Source organism: Heterodontus francisci, chromosome 12 (assembly GCF_036365525.1).
Source record: "Heterodontus francisci isolate sHetFra1 chromosome 12, sHetFra1.hap1, whole genome shotgun sequence".
NCBI lineage: Eukaryota > Metazoa > Chordata > Chondrichthyes > Heterodontiformes > Heterodontidae > Heterodontus > Heterodontus francisci.
In genome coordinates this window covers 78,752,952-78,777,300 of record NC_090382.1, presented here as the reverse complement: position 1 = coordinate 78,777,300, position 24,349 = coordinate 78,752,952, and positions in this window count along the sequence as shown.

Here is a 24,349-nt window from a genome sequence, read left to right as displayed (position 1 = left end):
AACCTTACCAATAGTACAACACCTTAGAATTATTAATAAAACCTTACTAGTACTGATAAATCCTACTAAAAAGCAATACAGTTCACTAGTTAAAATAAACCTTACTCAAAAAAAACAGCTATTCACTTGTTCCTTATTATTAAGCTACTTACACACGCACCCTGAAGTAATGTACGAACCCAGCTATTTACTGATACTCCCTAACAGCAGTTACTCACTAACCAATCACCTTACAGCTTTCCTGTGACCTCACTGTTCACTTTGTTTTGGCGCGCCTGGACTTCTCTGTGCTGCTCTACTGGAAGGTAACTCGCTGGATGCCAGAGAGCTGTGCAGACCTGCATGCTATCGCCACCTTAATGAGCTCTGTGCAGCAGTGATGGTGAGAGGGGTAGGAGATGCCCGGAGTCATCGCCAGGTCCTCAGGTGAGCAGGAAGTGTGCCCTGAAAGGCCGGAGGAGCAGCTTCTGCAGCATCCATGGGCTCCCTTCAGGGCACTCTTGGTTTACGTAGCAGCTCCTCAACCCCTCTAATAGTGACACCAGCACCTCACAAAGCCACAGAGGCAGAGGGGCCTCCTGTACCCATGGAGAAGGCCCTCAGTATGCCGGGGCCCTCCAACTATCAGGCAACTAGAGGACGACCACCACGATCATTGAAAGCCACAAATCAGATAGGTCAGCAGCCTGTCTCAACGTCAGCTGGCAGCTCAGAGGATGCATCACGTAGGAGCACCCACAAGCACTTTAAAAAGTCCACATTGCTGCACTTGGATTGCCTGGGGTTAGATCCTGATTTTAGATGTCACCCTGATGTGTTCTTGTTTGAAATGAATTCTGATATTCTGCACCACTGAAAGAATCCTTTACTTCTTTAAATATTACTGGGCTAGTAACAATTCACTGGCCCCCACAAGGATGTGCTGGAAAGCAGCACACTGAGTGATGTCACAGCATTTCCCATGCTGCTGCCTCATGTGATGACAGCTGCAGGTATGTGGTCAGGGCATTAAAGGACAAGAATCACAAAATCGTTACAGTGCAGAAAGAGGCCATTCGGCCCATCGTGTCTGCACTGGCTCTCCGAAAGAGCAATTCCCTCAATTCCATTCCCCTGCCTTCTCCCCAAAACCCTGCACATTCTTCCTTTTCATATAACTGTCCCTTTTGAATACTTCAATTGAACCTGCCTCCACCATGTTCTCAGGCAACGCATTCCAGACCTTAACCACTCGCTGTGTGAAAATGTTTTTCCTCATGTCCAGTGAGAAAGAGCATCAGAGAGGGAGAGAGCTGCATCCACAGGCAGCGGGGCAGCAGCAGTCAGAGGGGGTCTGGAATCAGGTGCCTGGAGGCAGGCAGGGAGTAGAAGGGCGCAGACGGGGACGCAAACAGCCACGAGCACAGACAACAGTACCCCCAGACAGGGTCTACCGTTGGAGGCTCAACATCCTACAAATGTCAGAGCAGCAGTGTTGCTGAAGTCTGTGCCTCTCCAGGGAGACAGTTACCGAGCTGTGGGCTTCCCTTCTGATGCCTTCTGCCTCAAGTTTACTACATATCCCGCTTTCCAGCCCGTCTCCATTGGGCTGGTAAAATTCAGCCCTAGGCATCAAAACCAAATATCAAGCTAATATCTTGAAGTTCACAGCAAAAAATGAACCCCTTTGAAAGTTGCAGTACAAATCTAAATGTCTGATTCTGTATAATTGGGTAATAGCATCTAATCTGGAAAATAGTTATCTTGCAATTCACCTATAGGTTCACTTTTGCTTCTCTTACCCATAACTTTAAATCTGTGCCCTCTCGTTCTCGATCCTTTCATGAGCGGGAGCAGTTTCTCTCTATCTACTCTGTCCAGACCCATCATGATTTTGAATACCTCTATCAAATCACCTCTCAGCCTTCTCTTCGCCAAGGAAAACAGTCCCAACTTCTCCAATCTATCTTCATAACTGAAATTCCTCATTTCTGGAACCATTCTCGTGAATCTTTTCTGTACTCTCTCCAATGCCCTCATGTCTTGCCTAAGGTGCAGCACCCAGAACTGGACGCAATACTCCAGCTGAGGTCGAACTAGTGTCTTATACAAGTTCAACATAACTTCCTTGCTCTTGTACTCTATGCCCCTATTCATAAAGCCCAGGACACTGTATGCTTTATTGACTGCTCTCTCAACATGTCCTGCCACCTTCAATGACTTATGCACATGTACACCCAGGTCCCTCTGTGCCTGCACCCCCTTTAGAATTGTGCCCTTTATTTTACATTGTTTCTCCATGTTCTTCCTACTGAAATGAATCACTTCACATTTGAACTTAATTGAACTTCATCTGCCATCTGTCTGCCCATTTCACCAACTTGTCTACGTCCTTTGGAAGTTCCATACTATCCTCCTCACTGTTCACAATGCTTCCAAGTTTCGTATCATCTGCAAACTTTGAAATTGTGCCCTGTACACCAAGGTCTAGATCTTTGCAGCTCCAGTATCTGCTGCCTTGTTGATGACTCCAGAGCAAGGGTCCCAACACTGATCCCTGGGGAACTCCAATATAAACCTTCCTCCAGCCTGAAAAACATCCATTAACCACTACTCTTTGTTTACTGTCAATCACCCAATTTCATATCCAAGTTGCTACTGTCCCTTTTATTCCACGAGCTACAAGTTTGCTCACAAGTCTGTTGTGTGGCACTGTATCAAATGCCTTTTGAAAGTCCACGTACACCACATCAACAGCATTACCCTCATCAACCCTCTCTGTTACCTCCTCAAAAAACTCCAGCAAGTTATTTAAGACAACAGGTCTTCAGAGGGTGGAAGATTTATTGGATTGGCTCGGTGTGTAAGTAAGGCTCATGTGAAACTTGCCTGTATTAGTGATGCACGAGCCTCCCTTGCGCGTCTCTCATGGCGTCTTCCCTTCCGTCCCTTGGTGTCTTCATCCTGTGCACCTGGTCATCATCCCCCTCCATATCCTCATCCTCGGAGGAGGCATTGCACACCAGGATGTCCTCATTGTTCCAAGCTTCTCCTCTCCATAGCGCCAGGTTGTGCAAAGCACAGCACACCACCCTAATCTGCAAAACAATTGCTGGAGTATATTGAAGGGCCCCACCAGATCTATCCAGGCATCTGAACCTCATCTCCAGAAGGCCTATGGCCTGCTCGATGGTTACTCGAGTTGTCCTGTGGCAGCTGTTGTATCGTTCCTCTGCATCTGTGCTGCGTTCCTCACAGGTGGCAGCAGCCATTTCATCAGTGGTAATCCTTATTGCCCAATATCTATCCTTGAGCATGCACAGGGGGCCTGAAAAGGTTGGGTATCTGGCACTGACTTAGCATGCAGGCATTGTGGCAGCTTCCCAGGAACCTTGCACAGCCCTGAAGCATCTATTTGTGGTGGTCGCAGACCAGTATATGGAAATAGAGTGGAAGCCTTTCCTGTTGAAGAAGGCCACTCCCTGATCTGTGGGAGCCTTGAGGGCCATTTGCGTGCAGTTGATGACACCCTGCACCTGGGGGAATCCAGTGATAGCCCCGAGTCCTAGAGCCCTCTTAATCTGACTGTCCAGATTGGTGTGAAACCACACGTATTGGTTGGCCCTCTTGAACATGGTATTGATGACCATCCCATCTTGTTGTAGCAATGAGACTGGAAGCTCCCACAGATATCTCGAGAAGATCACTGGAATGATCCTGTGGTGTAGAAATTCAGTGCTGTGGTGACTTTCAACCCGACAGTCATGGGATCCCCATGTTTCGAAAACTGAGTGAATGAGGCACATGACAAATAGCTACACTCAGTTCTCTGGGCTTCCGAACCCCCTTGTTCCGTAGATACCAGTGCCAATTCCAAGAGGGCACATAAGTGGAATGCCTCGGCTATGGTAGTCAAATTAGCCCCTTCTCCTGATCACTACTTCTACTGTCCAACCAATTTCACCCTGCCTGCCAAGCCATGCTACTGCTCACAACTTTGACACCCTGCTAAGCCTCTGCTTGGTTATAATTGGCAAGGTTCTGAAGCACTGCTGTTCCCGTGCACCAGTGGAAAAATTCCAAAAGAACCTGGTAAACTCATTGTTAATTGCCTGTTTAACAGGCTTAATTACCTTTCCACCTCTCTCCAGCACAACCTCCTCCCGCCAGACCGGCTGCCTTCCATAATTTTGGATGCGATGTTGGGGCGTCAGCTTCCCTCCTGACGCCTTGTGCCTCAATTTTACCACTTCTCCTGCTTTCCAGTCCGTCTGGTAAAATTCAGCCCTAACACTCAAAACGAAATATCAAGCTAATACCTTGAAGTTCACAGCATCTAATCACTGTCTAAGGTAATTTCAAGGCAGCAATCTCATTGAAATGTTCACGCAATGAACATGAACATCTCTATTTTCATTTTCTGCAGTTTGTGATGTCGTTTGAACCTCTGGATTAGATTCCAGTCTGCACCTCACTCCTGGGAATCTTTAAATCTATGTATAAACCATTTTAGCACCTTGATTAGATTCCAGGTCTTTACTTCATTATTCCATATATCTTTTACCTGAAACCCTTGATTAGATTGCAGCTTGTCACTCACTGAAATGTATCCATTATTGTCAATTTATTCATGGCATGCCAAATGTTCGTCAGCTAAAAATATAAAAAAAGAACTCCTTTGAAAGTTGCAGTGCAAATCTAAATCTAAATGTCTGATTCTGTATAATTGGGTAATAACATCTAATCCGGAAAATAGTTATCTTGTAACTAACCTATAGATTCTGGCACACAGCACTTTATTTAGGTTTATAGAAGTTTTGGCAATTATTTATTTGTCTTTTGAATATTGCTGCAGGAGTCACATTAATTCAATCATTACTGAACAAGCAAACTGGGCCATTGCTACCACAGCAAGGAGAGCAGATGCTGCTTGAGCTTAGCTCTCATTTGGTTTTGCAGCTGGTTTTCTGATTTGTTTTTTGAACATATTCAGTGTTCCCTAATGTTTTTCTCAATCTGCCAGGCTTGTTTGTTATCCTTTTAGAATCTTGGCAATACAATCACGACATCCCTTATCACAATAAAAATTTCATTAACAGCATGCATTTATTTGATTTTGTAACATGCATGTTTTGCATTCTTAGTCAATGGGCTTAGAATGAAAGAGACTATTAAGAGGAAATAAACAATCTCCAAAACAATTTTTAGTTAACAAACAAAAGAATTCTATGAAGGGAAGGCTGGGTGCCCAACCAATAGCTGGCAGTCAATGGAATTTATGGCATATAACAGCAAAGTAATATGGATGCTGGAAATCTAAAATAATAACTGAAAATGCTGGAAATACTCAGCAGGTCAGGCAGAATTGGTGGAGACAGAAACGGAGTTAACTTTTCTGGTCAATGACCTTTCATCAGAACTATTCATAAGTGTTATCACTGAGTTACCGCTATTCACTCCATGAATACGTTTCTAAGTTTCAGATCATAAGAAGAATAGGTCTGCAAATGTAAGCAATCTTTTGCCTTCAGAATGAATGGATTGTGTAGAGAGAGAATCTGAATTATAATAATTACCTTACTACCTGATCAGCAAATTAGTTAAATCTAATGAATAGTAAACCCACACAGAGCCAAATCTCAGGTTGGCAAAGGTCCTTAATTAAATTTTACATAAAGTGATAGCTGTTAACTTTATCCCCAAATGTTGTCTGAAAGCAGCCACAAAAAATGAGTAGTCAGTGAGTAAATTTGATTGAATTTCCAGAGTAGTAACTGCACACAAATACAGAATTAATGATCCCTGGTCACAACATGCAGGCTACAATGATGATTTGCTGTAATATCAACCCAGCAAAGTGTCCTAATCAAAGATTTATGGTTTCCAAGCTTGACATATTGGGCTGAATTTTAACTTTCAACCCACTCACAGCAGGAGATGCCAGCAGCGTGTTGGGAACCTGGTGTTTTCAGCAGCGCATTTGCCAGTGGCTTTTTAACCCAGCCATTGCATTTGCATCTGACTTCCAGGTTTCCCGGCCAATTAGAACAGGCAGGCCTGATGACGATCCGCAGCAGTCTATCTCCGCTCCAATATCTAAAGAGACCGTGCGAGGATCAGGATTGAAGCATTGTAGATGTATTATGATAGAGTCAGTACTGCACAGATGGAGGCTGAATGACACAATGCAGCACTTATAGGTCTTTTCTTTCTCTCTTTCATGTCAACAGACACTGAAAAATGATACATGCATAATGATATCTTAGAACCCTCTCACCTCGACAGTTCAAATTCATATCTTTCATCTTTCAAAGGTCCTTCAAGCGACCCTCAGGAGGTGGTTCTGGAGGAGGATGAAGGCTCCTCAGAGGAGGTCACTCACTCTTAGGATGCACCATCATAGGACGCATGTGCACCCTCCACCAGCTCAGATGTACACACCTCGGTGGAGCAGCCAGATTGTTGGATTGTCACATAGTGTAGCACACATCACAATTGAGTAGGAACAGGTGTTGGGGACAAGGATAGCAGTGGAGAATCCCTGTTGGAGGGTGCAGGACACACCAAGCTCTGCTCAGCTGGATGCAGATGCTGAGACTTGGAGGTTGTCAACGAATAGGACTATTCTGGAGCAGCAGCAGAAAATTTGTGAGGTTTTGTCAGCCTTTCCAGCCACACTGGGCTGGGAGAGAGATTGGAGGAGTCCATCTCTAGCATGAGTGTCATGATGTCGCAGGCCTTTGTGCTGATGTCTACATCAATGGAAAGAGTGGCCACCTTCATGGAGCATCAGATGCTCACCAATGGCCTGCACACTCTGACTGCTACCTTAAGCAAGATGAAGGAAAGCCTCACATTGGCCGTTCAGTGCCTCACTGAAGTGTAGCAGTGTTCTCCAGCTCTTGGCAAGCAGGGAATTCCAGGTGGGCCCTGAGAGGGAAGATGGAGAAAGGACACATGAAAGTTGGGACTCCGCTTCAAAGGAATTCCAGTTCTGACCCCTTGTCCGCCCTCCACCGCCTCCCATGGACCTTCTCAGTCAGAATGCTGCATGTTGCCTCCTGCCTTGATGACTGAGTTTACCCCTGCACAGGTGCAGGTGGGCCCTCAAAGGTTCCAAAATCCAGAGGACACGGCCAAGAGCACCTGAACAGTCAGAACAGGGAAATGAGTCATAGACTCATAGAGTTATACAGCACAGAAACAGGCCCTTCAGCCCATCGTGTCTGTGCCGGCCATCAAGCATCTAACTATTCTAATCCCATTTTCCAGCACTTGGCCCATAGCCTTGTATGCTATGGCATTTCAAGTGCTCATATAAATACTTTTTAATGAAGCAGTCAAATGAGCAGTCTACCTCTAGCTCTGCAAAGTCACATGCGTTGCACCACATAGGATTAATAGGGAAAGGAAGAAAAAGGTTTAGTGTTTGCACAAGGGTATTCACTTGGGTGTTTAACACTGTGCTATATTGATCATAAGAAATAGGAGCAGAAGGAGGCCATTTGGCCCTTCAAGCCTGCTCCACCATTCAATAAGATCATGGCTGATCTGATTGTGGCCTTAACTCCAATTTCCTACCTGCTTGCCCCCCATAATCCTTGACTCCCTTGTAGATCAAAAATCTGCCTAACTCAGCCTTGAATATATTCAATGACCTAGTCTTCACTGCTCTCTGGGGAAGAGAATTTCAAAGATTGATGACCCTCTGAGAGAAGAAATTCCTCCTCCTTATTTTTAAACTGTGCCCCCTAATTCTAGATTCCCCCACAAGGGGAATCATCCTCCCAGCATCTATCCTGTCAAGCCCCCTCAGAATATCTCAGAAGTGTTCTGATGAAGAGTCACTGACCTGAAGCATTAACTCTGCTTCTCTCTCCACAGATGCTGCCAGACCTGTTGAGTATTTCCAGTATTTCTTATTTTTATTTCAGATTTCCAGCATCTGCAGTACTTTGCTTTTATTCATGCCCTCAGAATCTTATATGTTTCAATAAGATCACCTCTCATTCTTCTAAACTCCAATGAGTATAGGCCCAACCTGCTCAACCTTTTCTCATAAGACAACCCCTTCATGTCAGGAATCAGCCAAGTGAAGGAGACCAAAACTGTACGCAGTACTCCAGATGTGGTCTCACCAATGCATTGTACCGTTGCAGCAAGACTTCCCTATTTTTATACTTTATCCCTTTTGCAATAAAGGCCAACATTCCATTTGCATTCCTAATTACTTGCTGTACCTGCATGCTAACTTTTGTGATTAATGTACAAGGACACCCAGATCCCTCTGTACCGCAGCATTCTGCAGTCTCTCTCCATTTAAATTATGTTCTGCTTTTCTATTTTTAATGCCATAGTGGACAGCCTCAATATTTCCCACATTATACTCCATCTGCCAAATTTTTGGCAGCTCACTTAAGCGATCTATATCTCTTATCAGACACTTTGGGGGGAATTTTTGCTCTCCCCCACAGCAGGTTTGGAGATGTGGAGAGCATAAAATTGGGTGGGACGGTTGAGGGGGGGGGGGGGCCACCAACATCCTGCCTCTGCCAAAATTTATTCCGCCACCAATTGAGGCCCTTAACTAGACAATTAACCCCAATTAAGGGCCTCTTCCTGCCGTAGCCACAATTAGCCATGTGGCGGGCGGTCCTGTTAACGCACAGGAAGCATGGCATGAAAAACCATGCAGGCTGCTTCCTGGCTCCAGGGTAGTGTGGGACCCTTCATTAAAAGGCATTTAGTGCCTGAACGTAGGACCCAGCATCAGAAAGTGGGGGGGGGGGAAACCACTGTGAGACACCTCCCCCCACCCCTGCTATGACCCCCCTACGCCCCTCCTCCCCTGCAAACCACCCCTCCATGAGACCCCTCCCCCAGGATCTACCTGTGGCCTGGATCCAGTGATGCTCCTCAGCCTATGGTATATATTCCTCCAGCAGCAGCCACCGCTTCTGTGGTGGAGCTGCAGCTGCCGCTGCCGGTCTCTGATAGGCTGGCAGCTCTCCAAGGGCGGGACTTCCAGCAATGGGATCCTTGATCCATTGGAAGGCATGCTGATGTCCACATAAGTGCCTAATTGGCACTAGATTCGGCGGACCTTCTGGATAAGAGGCGACACGGAGATCTTGGCGTTGCTTTTTTCCAGACGTTGAGACCCCTGTTGCCAGAATAAAATCAGAGCTTCCCATTAGTTAGCCAATCCTCTGTCCATGCTAATATATTACTCCAACACCATGATCTCTTATCTTGTGTAGTAACCTTTTATGTGGCACTTTATTGAATGCCTTTTGGGAAATCCAAATACATGACAGCTAATGATTCCCCTTTATCCACCCTGCTTGTTACATCCTCAAAGAACTCTCATAAAGTTGTCAAACATGATTTCCCTTTCATAAAACCATGTTGACTCTGCCTGATTATATTTATGAGTTTCTAAATGTCCTGCTACTACTTCCTTAATAATGGATTCCAGCATTTCCCAATGACAGATGTTAGACTGATTGGTCTATAGTATCCTGCTTGCTGTTTCCCTCCTTTCTTGAATAGAAGTGTTACATTTGCGGTTTTCCATTCCGGTGGGATCTTTCCAGAAACTAGGAAATTTTGGAAGATTACAACCAATGCAGCCACTTCTTCCTAGGATGCAGGCCATCAGGTCCAGGGGATTTGTCAGCCTTTAATCCCATTAGTTTTCCTAGTACTTTTTTTCTAGTGATAGTGATTGTTTTAAGTTCCTCCTTTCCATTTACCTCCTGATTTTCTAATAATCTTGGGACCCTTTTTGTGTGAAGACAGCTGCAAAATACTTGTTCAAAATCTTTGTCATTTCCTTGTTTCCCATTATTAATTCCCCAGTCTCATCCTCAAAGGGACCAATGTTTACTTTAGCTACTTTTTTCCTTTTTGTATATTTGTAGAAGCTTTCACTGTCTGTTTTTATATTTCTTGTTAGTTTACTTTCATATTCTAATTTCTCTCTTTTTATTTTTGTCATCCTCTGCTGGTTTCTAAAACTTTCCCAATCTTCTGGCCTACCACTAATATGCAGCATTGTTCACCTTTTCTTTCAATTTGATACCATCCTTAACTTCCTTAGTTATCCACAGATTGTCACATTGCTGTTTAATTTTTATGAACCATAAATGTTATTTTAAAGCTCCAGTGTTCCGTGCTCCCCATTGTTGCCTTCTACCTTGTGAAGAATTGTACAACAAGAGGAAAAGATGAGCAATGGGTGTCTCTGAGAGGGTGGATTGTTAATTGTGAGACTGCTTTGTGCTGGGGCTTGGACAAGGGACACAGTGAGTTTAGAACTGGTGTGCCAGATGGCTGCACTGCCTCAGATTAGCTGAACCATTACTGAATCAGTCCATCCTGGGCATCCCTGGCAGTTAAGTGAGCAGCTACATGTGAGTGTCACATCAGGCTTCTGCTCCTCTTGTTCCTCTTGTTGCTCCTCCTCTAAAGATGCAGAGCAGTCATCACATTCCTCTTTCTGGAGATCAAGGCCTCGTTGTGGTGTAATGTTGTGCAAGGCATTCTGAAAACCCTTACTGGTGCACTTTGAAGGGTGCCCCGGATCTGTCCAGGCATGTGAATCACATCTTCAGCATCCCGATAGCTTGCTCAATGACCACTTTTGTGCTTATGTGGCTTTGATAATACCTTTCCTGGGCGTCAGTGGTCGGGCTCCTCAATGGTGTCACAGCCACATCCTTAGAAGGTAGCTCTTGTCTCATGGGAGCCATGCGCTGACTCTGCTTGGAGGTACGAATATGCATGAGAGACTTCACTGGCACAGGATGAAGGAATCATGGCAGCTTCCTGGGTATCTTGCACAGACATGTTTGATGACCTTTCAGTGGTTGCATACCAGCTGAACCTCAATGTAGTGGAATCCCTTTCAGTTGATGAATACTGCTGGGTGATCTGAAGGTGCCTTGACTGCCACAAGTGTGCCATCAATGACTCCCTGAACCTGTGGGAATCCAGCCAGAGCAGCAAATCCGATGGCCCTCCCATTCTGATTAGTCTCAAAAGTAGCAAAGTGCTGTGAAGCTTTTTGTTTTAAAACACCCAATCAGACTTGTAGTTCATTTTGACCTGCGAATTACAAGAGAACAAATTGATGACTCACTCAAAAACTTGTTACACTTAATGGGGTTATAGTTTATTTGCACCCATGACTTCAGATTTAAAACAGGCACAGATTTAAAATGATTGCAGAAAACAATTACAGATTTAATAAGTTGATAAAGAAGAGATAAGAAAATAATTACAGAAAATGATTACAGATTTAACAAGTTAAGAAAGAAAAGAAAATAATAAAAAAACTGTTTTGTTGCTGTATGCCCAGCAAATGCTCAAATATGTTTCCAGTAAACTTAATCCGACAATCACACAAATTGGCCAGTTCCTGTTAATTGCAAATTCTCCTTCCGGCTCTTGGTCGGGTTTCTCCTTCTGACACTTGGTTGGGTTTTTCCCTCAGGACTGCAATGCTGGACTCTCGTGACAGCAGTAACAGATCTCCGATGTGTTCAACCTTTTATACCCCTTTTCAGGTGATGCACCTGGGTTACTATATTGATAGGTCACCGTACCTTCCTATGAAGCTTCTCAAAATCACAATACCCAATTATATGCTGAGCTCTTTGTTTAAACCATAGGTTTTGAACCCACCCAGAAAGTTGTCCATCTTTCTTGAGCTTTCTTTCAGTAAATTTCCATCACATGAATCCTCTTGTAGTCAACCTACCAGATAAATATGTTTGTAGAATTGTAGCTGAACAATTGGCCCCATCTACGTTGAACAGTCTCCAAGGTCTTTCCAAATACCAATGTCTCTTATTCACCTGCATTATCTTTGTTTCTTTCTGATCCCTTTGTTTAGTTTACCACAGCTCAGCAAGTTTCATTTTAAAAGACCGGAAAACAAGCATTTCTTCCATCAGCACAGTTTACATCTCATCGCAGGACATGACGGTTAATATGGTCATGCTAAAAAATTATGTTAATTTGCTTCATTTCCTTACACCTGGAAAACATGGCATCCATCACCTGAGAGTTGCACTTGTACGTGGCAGATTGTGAGAGTCTACAAATGTCCCCAGCAGATCCCTAGAAGGAGGCAGGGATGAAGAAATTTAGCTTTGCGGTGCCCTTAACGGCCATTGGCAATGCGTACCCACCTGTGCACTTGACAAAAGGTCTTCTTCCAGGATGCTGAAAATGTCAGCAATCACCTGACAGGAAACAAGACAAAACAAGGCTGAAGCATTTGCATCCATCTTCAGCCAGAAGTACCGAGTGGATGATCCATCTCGGCCTCCTCCTGAGCTCCCCAGCATCACAGATGCCAGTCTTCAGCCAATCCAATTCACTCCACGTGATATCAAGAAACAGCTGAAGGCACTGGATACTGCAAAGACTATGGGTCCTGACAACATTCCAGCAATAGTATTGAAGACTTGTGCTCTGGAACTAGCCCAAGTATGTCCTGTACACAAAAAGCAGGACAAAACCAACCCGGCCAATTACCGCCCTATCAGCCTACTTCCGATCATCAGCAAAGTGATGAAAGGTGTCATCGACAGTACTATCAAGCGGCACTTGCTCAAGAATAATGTGCTCACTGACGCTCAGTTTAGGTTCCGCCAGGGCCACTCAGCTCCTGACCTCATCACAGCGTTGTTCCAAACATAGACAAAAGAGCTGAACTCAAGAGGTGAGGTGAGAGTGACAGCCCTTGACATCAAGGCAGCATTTGACTAAATATGGCATCAAGGAGCCCTAGCAAAAGTGGAATCAATGGGAATCAAGGGAAAACTCTCCACTGGTTGGAGTCATACCTAGCACAAAAGGAGATGGTTGTGGTTGTTGGAGATCAATCAACTCAGTCCCAAGACACCACTGCAGGAGTTCCTCAGGGTAGTGTCCTAGGCTCAACCATCTTCAGCTGCTTCATCAATGACTTTCCCTCCATCATAAGGTCAGAAGTGGGGATGTTTGTTGATGATTGCACAATGTTCACCACCATTCACGACTCCTCAGATACTAAAGCAGCCAATGTCCATATTCAGCAAGACTTGGACAATATCCAGGCTTGGGCTGATAAGTGGCAAGTAACATTTGCACCACACAAGTGCCATGTAATGACCATCTCCAACAAGAGAGAATCTAACCATCTCCCCTTGATGTTCAATGGCATTACCATTGCTGAATTCCCCACTATCAATATCCTGGATGTTCCCATTGACCAGAAACTGAACTGGACCAGTCACATAAATACTGTGACTACAAGAGCAGATCAGAGGCTGGGAATTCTGCAGTGAGTAACTCACCTCCTGACTCCTTATCCTCTGCCTGTACACTCTATGTTGGGGTATCGCCTCCTGTGAGCTGGAGCTCTTCACTTCAAAAGTGAAAATATATTCATTTTTAAGGTTTCGGGTGTTTTTTTCCACTGAGCAGATTACTAAATAGAAAACTAAATCTGGATGATTTCTCCCATTCAAATGTTTACTGCTGGTTTAAATCTGCCATTTTTGAATCTAAAATCATTGCTCTCATCAGTGCGGAAAATAATTGCCTCTATCTCTGACCCAAATGGATATTGCATTTCCCATTGTGTCAGTGAATCGGATGGGGAAGACACCCATGATATACGAATGAGGCTGGGAAGTTAAAATGCCCTGCGCCTGGTGTAGCGTGTGAATTTTAAGCTCACTCACTCCCCTCCCGCCCAAAAGCTGCCTGGAGCTGAATTTTAATATTCAGCCTGATGTGGTGCTCATTTAACACAAGAAACAATAAAATTAGTTTTGTTCACCTTTTGCATCTGATTGTAATGGCAACATCCAACAATTGCAAGTCATTGTTTTCATTTTAATGCAATGCTCCCTTGTGGTTGCTTGAGAGCTGTTAACTCCAACCTTCACGAAGGACACACTGCTGTGACACTGAAATATTTTTAATCCACGTGCTCTCCACTTCCTGGCCTTGGAGATTGTTGGTACATTGTTAAGTTCATCAGCACTGTATTGTGGTTTGCCCATGTCTACTGGGACAAGGTTTGACACTGAACTCATTTTACTAGAAAATCATCAGAGAAAGCAGGCTTCACATGTACACGGGATTGAATTTAATTTCTAATCCCAATTGTTAAGGGAAAAATAAATGACCAAACTTCAGACACTGTTATGCCAAATAATATTAATTACAAATATTAATGTCTGCTCTTGAGATTTCATTATGTTCACGCCACTATTTTCTTCACGTCTAATTGAACAAAGATGATGCTTCATAATTCCCTGTACTCTTTTTGTTTTACTTCAGAATTAATTGAGAGACCAGACTATTTCTGATACCATTTACACCAAATCCTTCTCTTGAATAATCAATTATTCCTTTCTTTCTTAACATGTTAATACACAACTAGTGCATTTAGGAAGAATCTTAAATACTTTAAACAAATTAACTATTCAGTATACCGCTGACATTTTCATGACAAACTGATATGGATTGATTGCAGGGATAGGCTGAAAACCCCGATTGGTGGTTAGTTATCTGAAATTCCATTGAATCTGAATGAAATAAGATGATTTAATGAATTGTATCATTCACTGAATTTCCCTGGAACCTTAAATATTATGAAACAGATATGATTATGTTTATTGAAGTCTTGGTTACTCTGTTGCTTTGTTTTAAGCTCCAAGGGGCCAATTTCCCCCTTGCCCTTCAACTCCCTTGCGCACTCGATTTAGAGATCTTGGTAAAGTCCATGTCAACTCGATGGGATGCTGCTATTTGCCGTTATTTATGGTCCTACATGAAATAACTGTGGAAAGTTTCAATCCAGTTCCGAGTGAGTGTGGAGCCCTCAGAACTAAAGTGGTAATACTTCTGTCTGAATTGCTAATATCATGCAATAAAGCTCTTCTATATTGTCCATCAAGCACTGCAGGTCAGTTATAACTTGCATTGGAAACAGAATAAAACTCCTACTTTGTATCCCCCCCAAAATGCCTTAACTAGAAGACCACTTGATATTATACAACTGTGAATCTTCCTTTTTTCAATAACAGTTATCCTTATGGTCTCTCAAAGTGAGACTGCCAATGTAGGACTAAGTAACAGGATCCTTACAGCCAGCAGGGAGTAGAAAGCCATCATTCTGGAGTTCTGCATTGCTATGGTATGCATAGATAACAGATGTTTTCTTATCCCTCATTCAAAGAACAAAGAACAAAGAACAAAGAACAAAGAAAATTACAGCACAGGAACAGGCCCTTCGGCCCTCCAAGCCTACGCCGCTCCAAATCCTCTATCTAAACCTGTCGCCTATTTTCGAAGGGTCTGTATCTCTTTACGTCCTGCCCATTCATGTATCTGTCTAGATACATCTTAAAAGATGCTATCGTGCCCGCGTCTACCACCTCCGCTGGCAATGCATTCCATGCACCCACCACCCTCTGCGTAAAGAACTTTCCACGCATGTCCCCCCTAAACTTTTCCCCTTTCACTTTGAGCTCGTGTCCCGTTGTAATTGAATCCCCCACTCTGGGAAAAAGCTTCTTGCTATCCACCCTGTCTATACCTCTCATGATTTTGTACACCTCAATCAGGTCCCCCCTCAACCTCCGTCTTTCTAATGAAAATAATCCTAATCTACTCAACCTCTCTTCATAGCTAGCGCCCTCCATACCAGGCAACATCCTGGTGAACCTCCTCTGCACCCTCTCCAAAGCATCCACATCCTTTTGGTAATGTGGCGACCAGAACTGCACGCAGTATTCCAAATGTGGCCGAACCAAAGTCCTATACAACTGTAACATGACCTGCCAACTCTTATACTCAATACCCTGTCCGATGAAGGAAAGCATGCCGTATGCCTTCTTGACCACTCTATTGACCTGCGTTGCCACCTTCAGGGAACAATGGACCTGAACACCCAAATCTCTCTGGACATCAATTTTCCCCAGGACTTTTCCATTTACTGTATTGCATTTACCACTCTTGAATTGGATCTTCCAAAATGCATCACCTCGCATTTGCCCTGATTGAACTCCATCTGCCATTTCTCTGCCCAACTCTCCAGTCTATCTATATTCTGCTGTATTCTCTGACAGTCCCCTTCACTATCTGCTACTCCACCAATCTTAGTGTCGTCTGCAAACTTGCTAATCAGACCACCTATACTTTCCTCCAAATCATTTATGTATATCACAAACAACAGTAGTCCCAGCACGGATCCCTGTGGAACACCACTGGTCACACGTCTCCATTTTGAGAAACTCCCTTCCACTGCTACTCTCTGTCTCCTGTTGCCCAGCCAGTTCTTTATCCATCTAGCTAGTACACCTTGGACCCCATGCGCCTTCACTTTCTCCATCAGCCTACCATGGGGAACCTTATCAAACGCCTTACTGAAGTCCATGTATATGACATCTACAGCCCTTCCCTCATCAATCAACTTTGTCACTTCCTCAAAGAATTCTATTAAGTTGGTAAGACATGACCTTCCCTGTACAAAACCATGTTGCCTATCACTGATAAGCCCATTTTCTTCCAAATGGGAATAGATCCTATCCCTCAGTATCTTCTCCAGCAGCTTCCCTGCCACTGACGTCAGGCTCACCGCTCTATAATTACCTGGATTATCCCTGTTACCCTTCTTAAACAAGGGGACAACATTAGTAATTCTCCAGTCCTCCGGGACCTCACCCGTGTTTAAGGATGCTGCAAAGATATCTGTTAAGGCCCCAGCTATTTCCTCTCTCACTTCCCACAGTAACCTGGGATAGATCCCATCCGGACCTGGGGAATTGTCCATCTTAATGCCTTTTAGAATACCCAACACTTCCTCCATCCTTATGCCGACTTGACCTAGAGTAATCAAACATCTGTTCCTAACCTCAACATCCTTCATGTCCCTCTCCTCGGTGAATACCGATGCAAAGTACTCGTTTAGAATCTCACCCATTTTCTCTGACTCCACGCATGACTTTCCTCCTTTGTCCTTGAGTGGGCCAATCCTTTCTCTAGTTACCCTCTTGCTCCTTATATATGAATAAAAGGCTTTGGGATTTTCCTTAACCCTGTTTGCTAAAGATATTTCATGACTCCTTTTAGCCCTCTTAATTCCTCGTTTCAGATTGCGCCTACAATCCCAATATTCTTTCAAAGCTTCGTCTTTCTTCAGCCGCCTAGACCTTATGTATGCTTCCTTTTTCCTCTTAGCTAGTCTCACAATTTCACCTGTCATCCACGGTTCCCTAATCTTGCCATTTCTACCCCTCATTTTCACAGGAACATGTCTCTCCTGCACGCTAATCAACCTCTCTTTAAAAGCCTCCCACATATCAAATGTGGATTTACCTTCAAACAGCTGCTCCTAATCTACATTCCCCAGCGCCTGCCGAATTTTGGTATAGTTGGCCTTCCCCCAATTTAGCACTCTTCCTTTAGGACCACTCTCGTCTTTGTCCATGAGTATTCTAAAACTTACGGAATTGTGATCACTATTCCCAAAGTAGTCCCCTACTGAAACGTCAACCACCTGGCCAGGCTCATTCCCCAACACCAGGTCCAGTATGGCCCTTTCCCGAGTTGGACTATTTACATACTGCTCCAGAAAACCCTCCTGGATGCTCCCTACAAATTCTGCTCCATCTAGACCTCCAACACTAAGTGAATCCCAGTCAATGTTGGGAAAATTAAAATCTCCTATCACCACCACCCTGTTGCCTCTACAGCTTTCCATAATCTGTTTACATATTTGTACCTCTATCTCACGCTCGCTGTTGGGAGGCCTGTAGTACAGCCCCAACATTGTTACCGCACCCTTCCTATTTCTGAGTTCTGCCCATATTGCCTCACAGCTCGAGTCCTCCATAGTGCCTTCCTTCAGCACAGCTGTGATATCCTCTTTGACCAGTAATGCAACTCCTCCACCCCTTTTACCTCCCTCTCTATCCCGCCTGAAGCATCGGTATCCTGGGATATTTGGTTGCCAATCATGCCCTTCCCTTAACCAAGTCTCAGTAATAGCAATAACATCATACTCCCAGGTACTAATCCAAGCCCTAAGTTAATCTGCCTTACCTATTACACTTCTTGCATTAAAACAAATACACCTCAGACCACCAGTCCCTTTGCTTTCATAATCTGCTCCCTGCCTACTCTTTCCCTTAGTCACGCTGACTTCATTATCTCGTTCCTTACAGGCTTTAGTTACTACATCCTTACTCTCCACTGACCTCATTTGGTTCCCATTCCCCTGCCACATTAGTTTAAACCCTCCCCAACAGCGTTAGCAAAAGCACCCCCAAGGACATTGGTTCCAGTCTGGCCCAGATGTAGACCGTCCAATTTGTAATAGTCCCACCTCCCCCAGAACCGGTCCCAATGTCCCAAAAATCTGAACCCCTCCCTCCTGCACCATCTCTCAAGCCACGCATTCATCCTGACTATTCTTTCATTTCTACTCTGACTATCACGTGGCACTGGTAGCAATCCTGAGATTACTACCTCTGAGGTCCTACTTTTTAACTTGGCTCCTAACTCCCTAAATTCTGCTTGTAGGACCTCATCCCGTTTTTTACCTATATCATTGGTGCCTATGTGCACAACGACAACTGGCTGTTCACCCTCCCCTTTCAGAATGTTCTGCAGCCGATCTGAGACATCCCTGACCCGTGCACCTGGGAGGCAACATACCATTCGGGAGTCTCGTTTTCGACCACAGAACCGCCTATCTCCTCCCCTTACAATCGAATCCCCTATGACTATAGCCCTTCCACTCTTTTTCCCGCCCTTCTGTAATTTTTCTATTCCTTGGCCAGGCGAGTGAGATAGTCTATCTCCTGCACATTATGGGCATTATCAATACCATTTTTTGGATAATTCACCAAGAACCTCTCTTTCAGAGAAGATCATTCAGGAGTGATGCAATTTGCTCTCCAGGACAAGTACAAGTGTTTGCCAATCAAGATTTGGATTAAAACATAGGTTTCCTAGATATGAGTCCCATGCTGCAGCCAAGTTCGTGGCACTACGGAGGGCTCTGCTGCACAGCAGGGGAGGAAAAGTGTTGGAAGAGCTATAGTGATAGGGTATTCTATCCTAAGGGCTGCAGATAGGCATTTCTGTGGCCACAAATGAGACTCCAGGATGGTGTGTTGCCTCCCTGGTGCTAGGGTCAAGGATGTCTTGGAGTGGCTGCAGGATATTCTGAAAGGGGAGGGTGAGCAGCCAGAGGTCGTGGTCCATATTGGTACTAATGACATAGGCAGGAAGAGAGATGAGGTCCTGCAAAGTGAATATCGGGAGTTAGGCAGAAGGTTAAAAAGCAGGATCTCTAGGGTTGTAATCTCAGGATTACTCCCTGTGCCATATGCTAGTGAGGGTAGGAATAGGAGGATTAGGCAAATGAATGCGTGGCTGAAGAGCTGGTATAGGCGGGAGGGCTTCAGCTACTTGGATCATTGGGATCTCTTCTGGTGCAGAGGTGACCTGTATAAGAAGGACGGGTTGCATCTAAACTGGAGGGGGACCAATATCCTTGAGGGAGGTTTGCTAGCACTACTCAGGAGGGTTTAAACTAGTCTTGCAGGGGGGTGGGACCCAAAGTAGTAGTCTCTCCGATGAGATAGTTGAGGCAAATGTAGAGGTTAAAGCAAGCAAGTCCAGTAGGCAGGCCGGGCAGGGGAAGGACAGGGAGTGTGGAAGATCTGGTAGGCTAAACTGCATTTGCTTTAATGCAAGAAGCCTTACAGGTAAGGCAGATGAACTCAGAGCATGGATCAGGACATGGGATTGTGATATTATAGCTATTACGGAAACGTGGTTGAGGGATGGGCAGGACTGGCAGCTCAATGTTCTGGGGTACTGATCCTTCCGGCGTGACAGAGGTGGAGTTAAGAGAGGAGGGGGAGTTGCACTATTGATTAGGGAGGACATCACGGCAGTACTTAGAGAGGATATCCCGGGGGGAATGTCCAGCGAGGCCATATGGGTAGAACTTAGAAATAAGAAAGGGGTGATCACTTTGATGGGATTATACTATAGGCCCCCCAATAGTCAGAGGGAATTGGAAGAGCATTTATGTAGGGAAATCACAGATAGGTGTAGGAATTATAGGGTTGTAATAGGAGGTGATTTTAACTTCCCGAATATTGACTGGGACTGCCTTAGTGCAAAGGGATCAGATGGGGACGAATTTGTTAAGTGTGTCCAGGATAGTTTTCTGAAGCAGTATGTGGATGGCCCTACTACAGAAGGGGCTACACTCAAGCTCCTCTTGGGAAATGAGGCTGGGCAGGTGGTTGATGTGTCAGTGGGGGAGCACTTTGGGACCAGTGACCATAAGCTTCAAGATAGTTATGGAAAAGGATAGGACTGGTCCTCAGGTTGAAGTCCTAAATTGGGGGAAGGCTAATTTCAGACAGGAACTCTCAAAAGTTGAATGAGAGATCCTGTTCACAAGTAAAGGGACGTCTGGCAAGTGGGCGGCTTTTAAAAGTGAGATAGGAAGAGTTCAGGGCCGGCATGTTCCTGTTAGATGGAAGGGCAAGGCTGGCAAGTTAAGGGAACCTTGGCTGATGAGGGATATTGAGGGTCTGGTCAGGACAGAAAAGGAGGCATATGTCAGGTATAGGCAGCTGGGATCAAGTCAGTCCCTCGAGGAGTATAGGGAATGTAGGAGTACACTTAAGAAGGAAATTAGGAGGGCAAAAAGGGTCCATGAGATTTACCTGACAGATAAGATAAAGGAGAATCCAAAAAGATTCTATAAGTATATTAAGAGTAAAAGGGTAGCTAGGGAGAGAGTAGGTCCCCTTAAGGATCAGTGTGGCAATCTATGTGTGGAGCCACAGGAAATGAGGTCTTAAATGAATATTTCTCGTTCGTATTTACTGTGGAGAAGGTCATGGAAGCTAGTGAGTTCAAGGGAGGGAGCAGCATATCCTGGAGCATATCCACATCACAAAGGAGGAGGTGTTGGAGGTTTTGAAGCGCATTAAGGTGGATAAATCCCCAGGGCCTGACCAGGTGTATCCTAGGATGCTATGGGAAGCAAGGGGGAGATTGCTGGGGCCCTGGCAGAGATTTTTGTATCATCGCTAGCCACGGGTGAGGTACCGGAAGACTGAAGGATAGCTAATGTTGTGCCTTTATTTGAGAAGGGCAGCAGGGATAAGCCAGGGAACTACAGGCCGGTGAGCCTTACATCAGTGGTGGGAAAGCTATTGGAAGGGATTCTGAGAGACAGGATTTATATACATCTGGAAAGGCATGGTCTGATTAGGGATAGTCAGCATGGCTTTGTGCGTGGGAAATCATGTCTCACGAATTTGATTGAGTTTTTCGAGGAGGTGACGAAGAGGATTGACGAGGGCAGGGCGATGGACGTTGTCTACATGGACTTTAGCAAGGCTTTTGACAAGGTCCAGCATGGTAGGCTGGTCCAGAATGTTCGAACACATGGGATCCAGGGTGAGATAGCAAATTGGATACAAAATTGGCTTGGTGATAGGAGGCAGAGGGTGGTAGTGGAGGGTTGTTTTTCAGATTGGAGGCCGGTGACCAGTGGTGTCCTGCAGGGATTGGTGCTGGGCCCTCTGTTGTTTGTCATATATAGTAATGACTTGGATGTGAATGTAAAGGGCATGATTAGTAAGTTTGCAGATGACACCAAAATTAGTGGTATAGTGGACAGTGAAGAAGGTTGTCTAAGGTTACAACAGGATATAGATCAACTGGGAAAGTGGGCAAGGGAGTGGCAAATGGAAGTTAACGCAGACAAGTATGAAGTGATGCATTTTGGGAAGTTAAACCAGGGCAGGATATATACAGTGAATGGCAGGGCCCTGGGGAGTGTTGTTGAGCAGAGAGACCTTGGGGTGCAAGTACATACTTCCCTGAAAGTGGCAACACAGGTAGACAGGGTGGTGAAGAAGGCGTATGGCATGCTTGCCTTCATCGGCCGAGGCATTGAGTACAACCGTTGGGACGTCATGTTACAGTTGTACAGAATGTTGGTTCGGCCGCATTTGGAGTACTGCGTGCAGTTCTGGTCGCCGCACTACAGGAAAGATGTGATTAAGCTAGAGAGGGTGCAGAAAAGATTCACAAGGATGTTGCCTGGTTTGGAGGGCTTGAGTTATAAAGAGAGATTGTATAGGCTGGGTCTGTTTTCCCCGGAGCGAAGGAGGCTGAGAGGGGACATGATGGAGGTATATAAAATTATAAGAGGCGTAGATAGGGTAGATAGCCAGAGTCTGTTTCCCATGGTAGGGGTGACTAAAACTAGAGGGCATAGATTTAAGGTTAGAGGGAGGAGGTTTAAAGGGGGTCAAAGGGTAAATTTTTCACACAAAGAATAGTGGGTATTTGGAATGAGCTGCCTGAGGAGGTGGTGGAGGCAGGAACAGTAGCAAAATTTAAGAGGCATCTGGACAGGTACCTGAATGAGCAAGGCATAGAGGGATATGGAATTAATGCAGGCAGGTGGGATTAGTATAGATAGGCATTATGGTCAGCATGGACGCGGTGGGCCAAAGGGCCTGTTTCTTTGCTGTACGACTCTATGACTCTATGAGAGCAAGGCCTAGGTCTTCTTGCCATTGATAAGGTTGTGCAAGTTTTGTGAGTGAGTTCATGCAAATGGCAGGTATGAGAAACATGAAAGTTACAGTTTCTACTAGCCTGCGTTTTCACAGTCACATCTCTTTCCCCAGCAACTGTCTCCAGGTCTGACTTATTCCACATGGATTCCCACTTAAATTCCCTCCTTCAAGTTTCAAATCCACCCATGATTACAAATAACTGCATGATATTCAGTGTTCCTTGAACCACTGTTCCTGCCGCTTCCTGATATCCATGTTCAATACAACATACACACTCTTAACTTCTTTCTTCAGCAGCACAGACTCAGTCTATCTCAGAGTTGTCCTGGGGAGGTGGTGGCGTACACTAGGAGTTTTGTTGATTTACGGAGGTCTTTATTGTCACTCACTGCTGTAATTTGTAGAAGGCTGACCTGGCGCACCTGATCTCATCAATGGTGGTCTTTTGAGAGAGGTAACTGCCAAGGTATGAGAAATGCTCAATATATTCCAGAGTCTCTCCTTCAACATACTTGGAAGGTGGAATATTGGCTGACCAATTGTGGGTTGATATGTAAGTTTTGTTTTGACAACATTCAAGGACAGCCTGAATTTCTTGTATGCAGAATTGAAGAGATTGAGAGTGTCTTGCAAATCTGGTGCAAAGTGGGCAATGACACTGCAATCGTCTACAAACTGTAACTCTTGTATATTTGTAGTGGTCAGTTTAGCTTTGGCACAAAGGCAACCGAAGTTAAAGAGCTTTCCACCTAGATGGTATTTAATGCTGACACCAGAGGGCAGCTAATTTTTGATGAGGTGAATAGCTACCGTCACATACATTGTGAATAATATGAGGGCTACCACACAGCCTTGCTTGATCCCAGTCTGGATTTCAAAGGCATCTGTTTCAAATCTCCCACTCAAGGCAGTTTCACTCATTCCATCATTAAGCAATTTTCGGATTGTGATGAAATTTCTTGGACATCCAGATATTTGGATATCTGTTGTTTTTCATAGTTTGATTGCTTGTTGCAGCTCTCCCATCAATGGTGGTTCACCCATTGATTCTAACACAGAGCACTGGAAGATAGCCTGGACGGTTTTTTTTATTCTTTCATGGGATGTGGGTGTCACTGGCAAGGCCAACGTTTGTTGCCAATCCCTAATTGCCCTTGACAGCTGAGTGGCTTCCGAGGCCAATTCAGAGGGCTGTTAAGAGTCAACCACATTGCTGTGGATCTGGAGTCACATATAGGCCAGGTAAGGACAGCAGATTTCTGTCCCTAAAGGACATTAGTGAACGAGATGTGTTTTTACGACAATTGATGATAGTTTCATGGCACCATTACTGAGACTAGCTTTAATTCCAGATTTTTATTAATTAATTGAATGTATTAATTAATTGCTTTAAATTCCACCAGCTGCTGTGGTGGGATTTGAACCCATATCCCCAGAGTATTAGCTTGCATCTCTGGATTACTAGTTCAGTGACATTACCACTATGACACTGTCTCCCCCTGCTGCCAGTGTGGATTCACAGTGGAGGAGTTCAAAATGTTCTTTCCAGCATTTATGGATGGTATTGTCATCTTTGAGGAGAGAAATGCCATCCTGTGAACAAAGGGGATGTTATCCACTTGACCTTGGTGTATAGATGTCCCTGGTGGCTTCAAAAAAGCTTTGCATGTTGTGACGATCAACATACTGTTGGATATCTCGGGCTTCCTCATCCCACCACACGTCCTTTATCT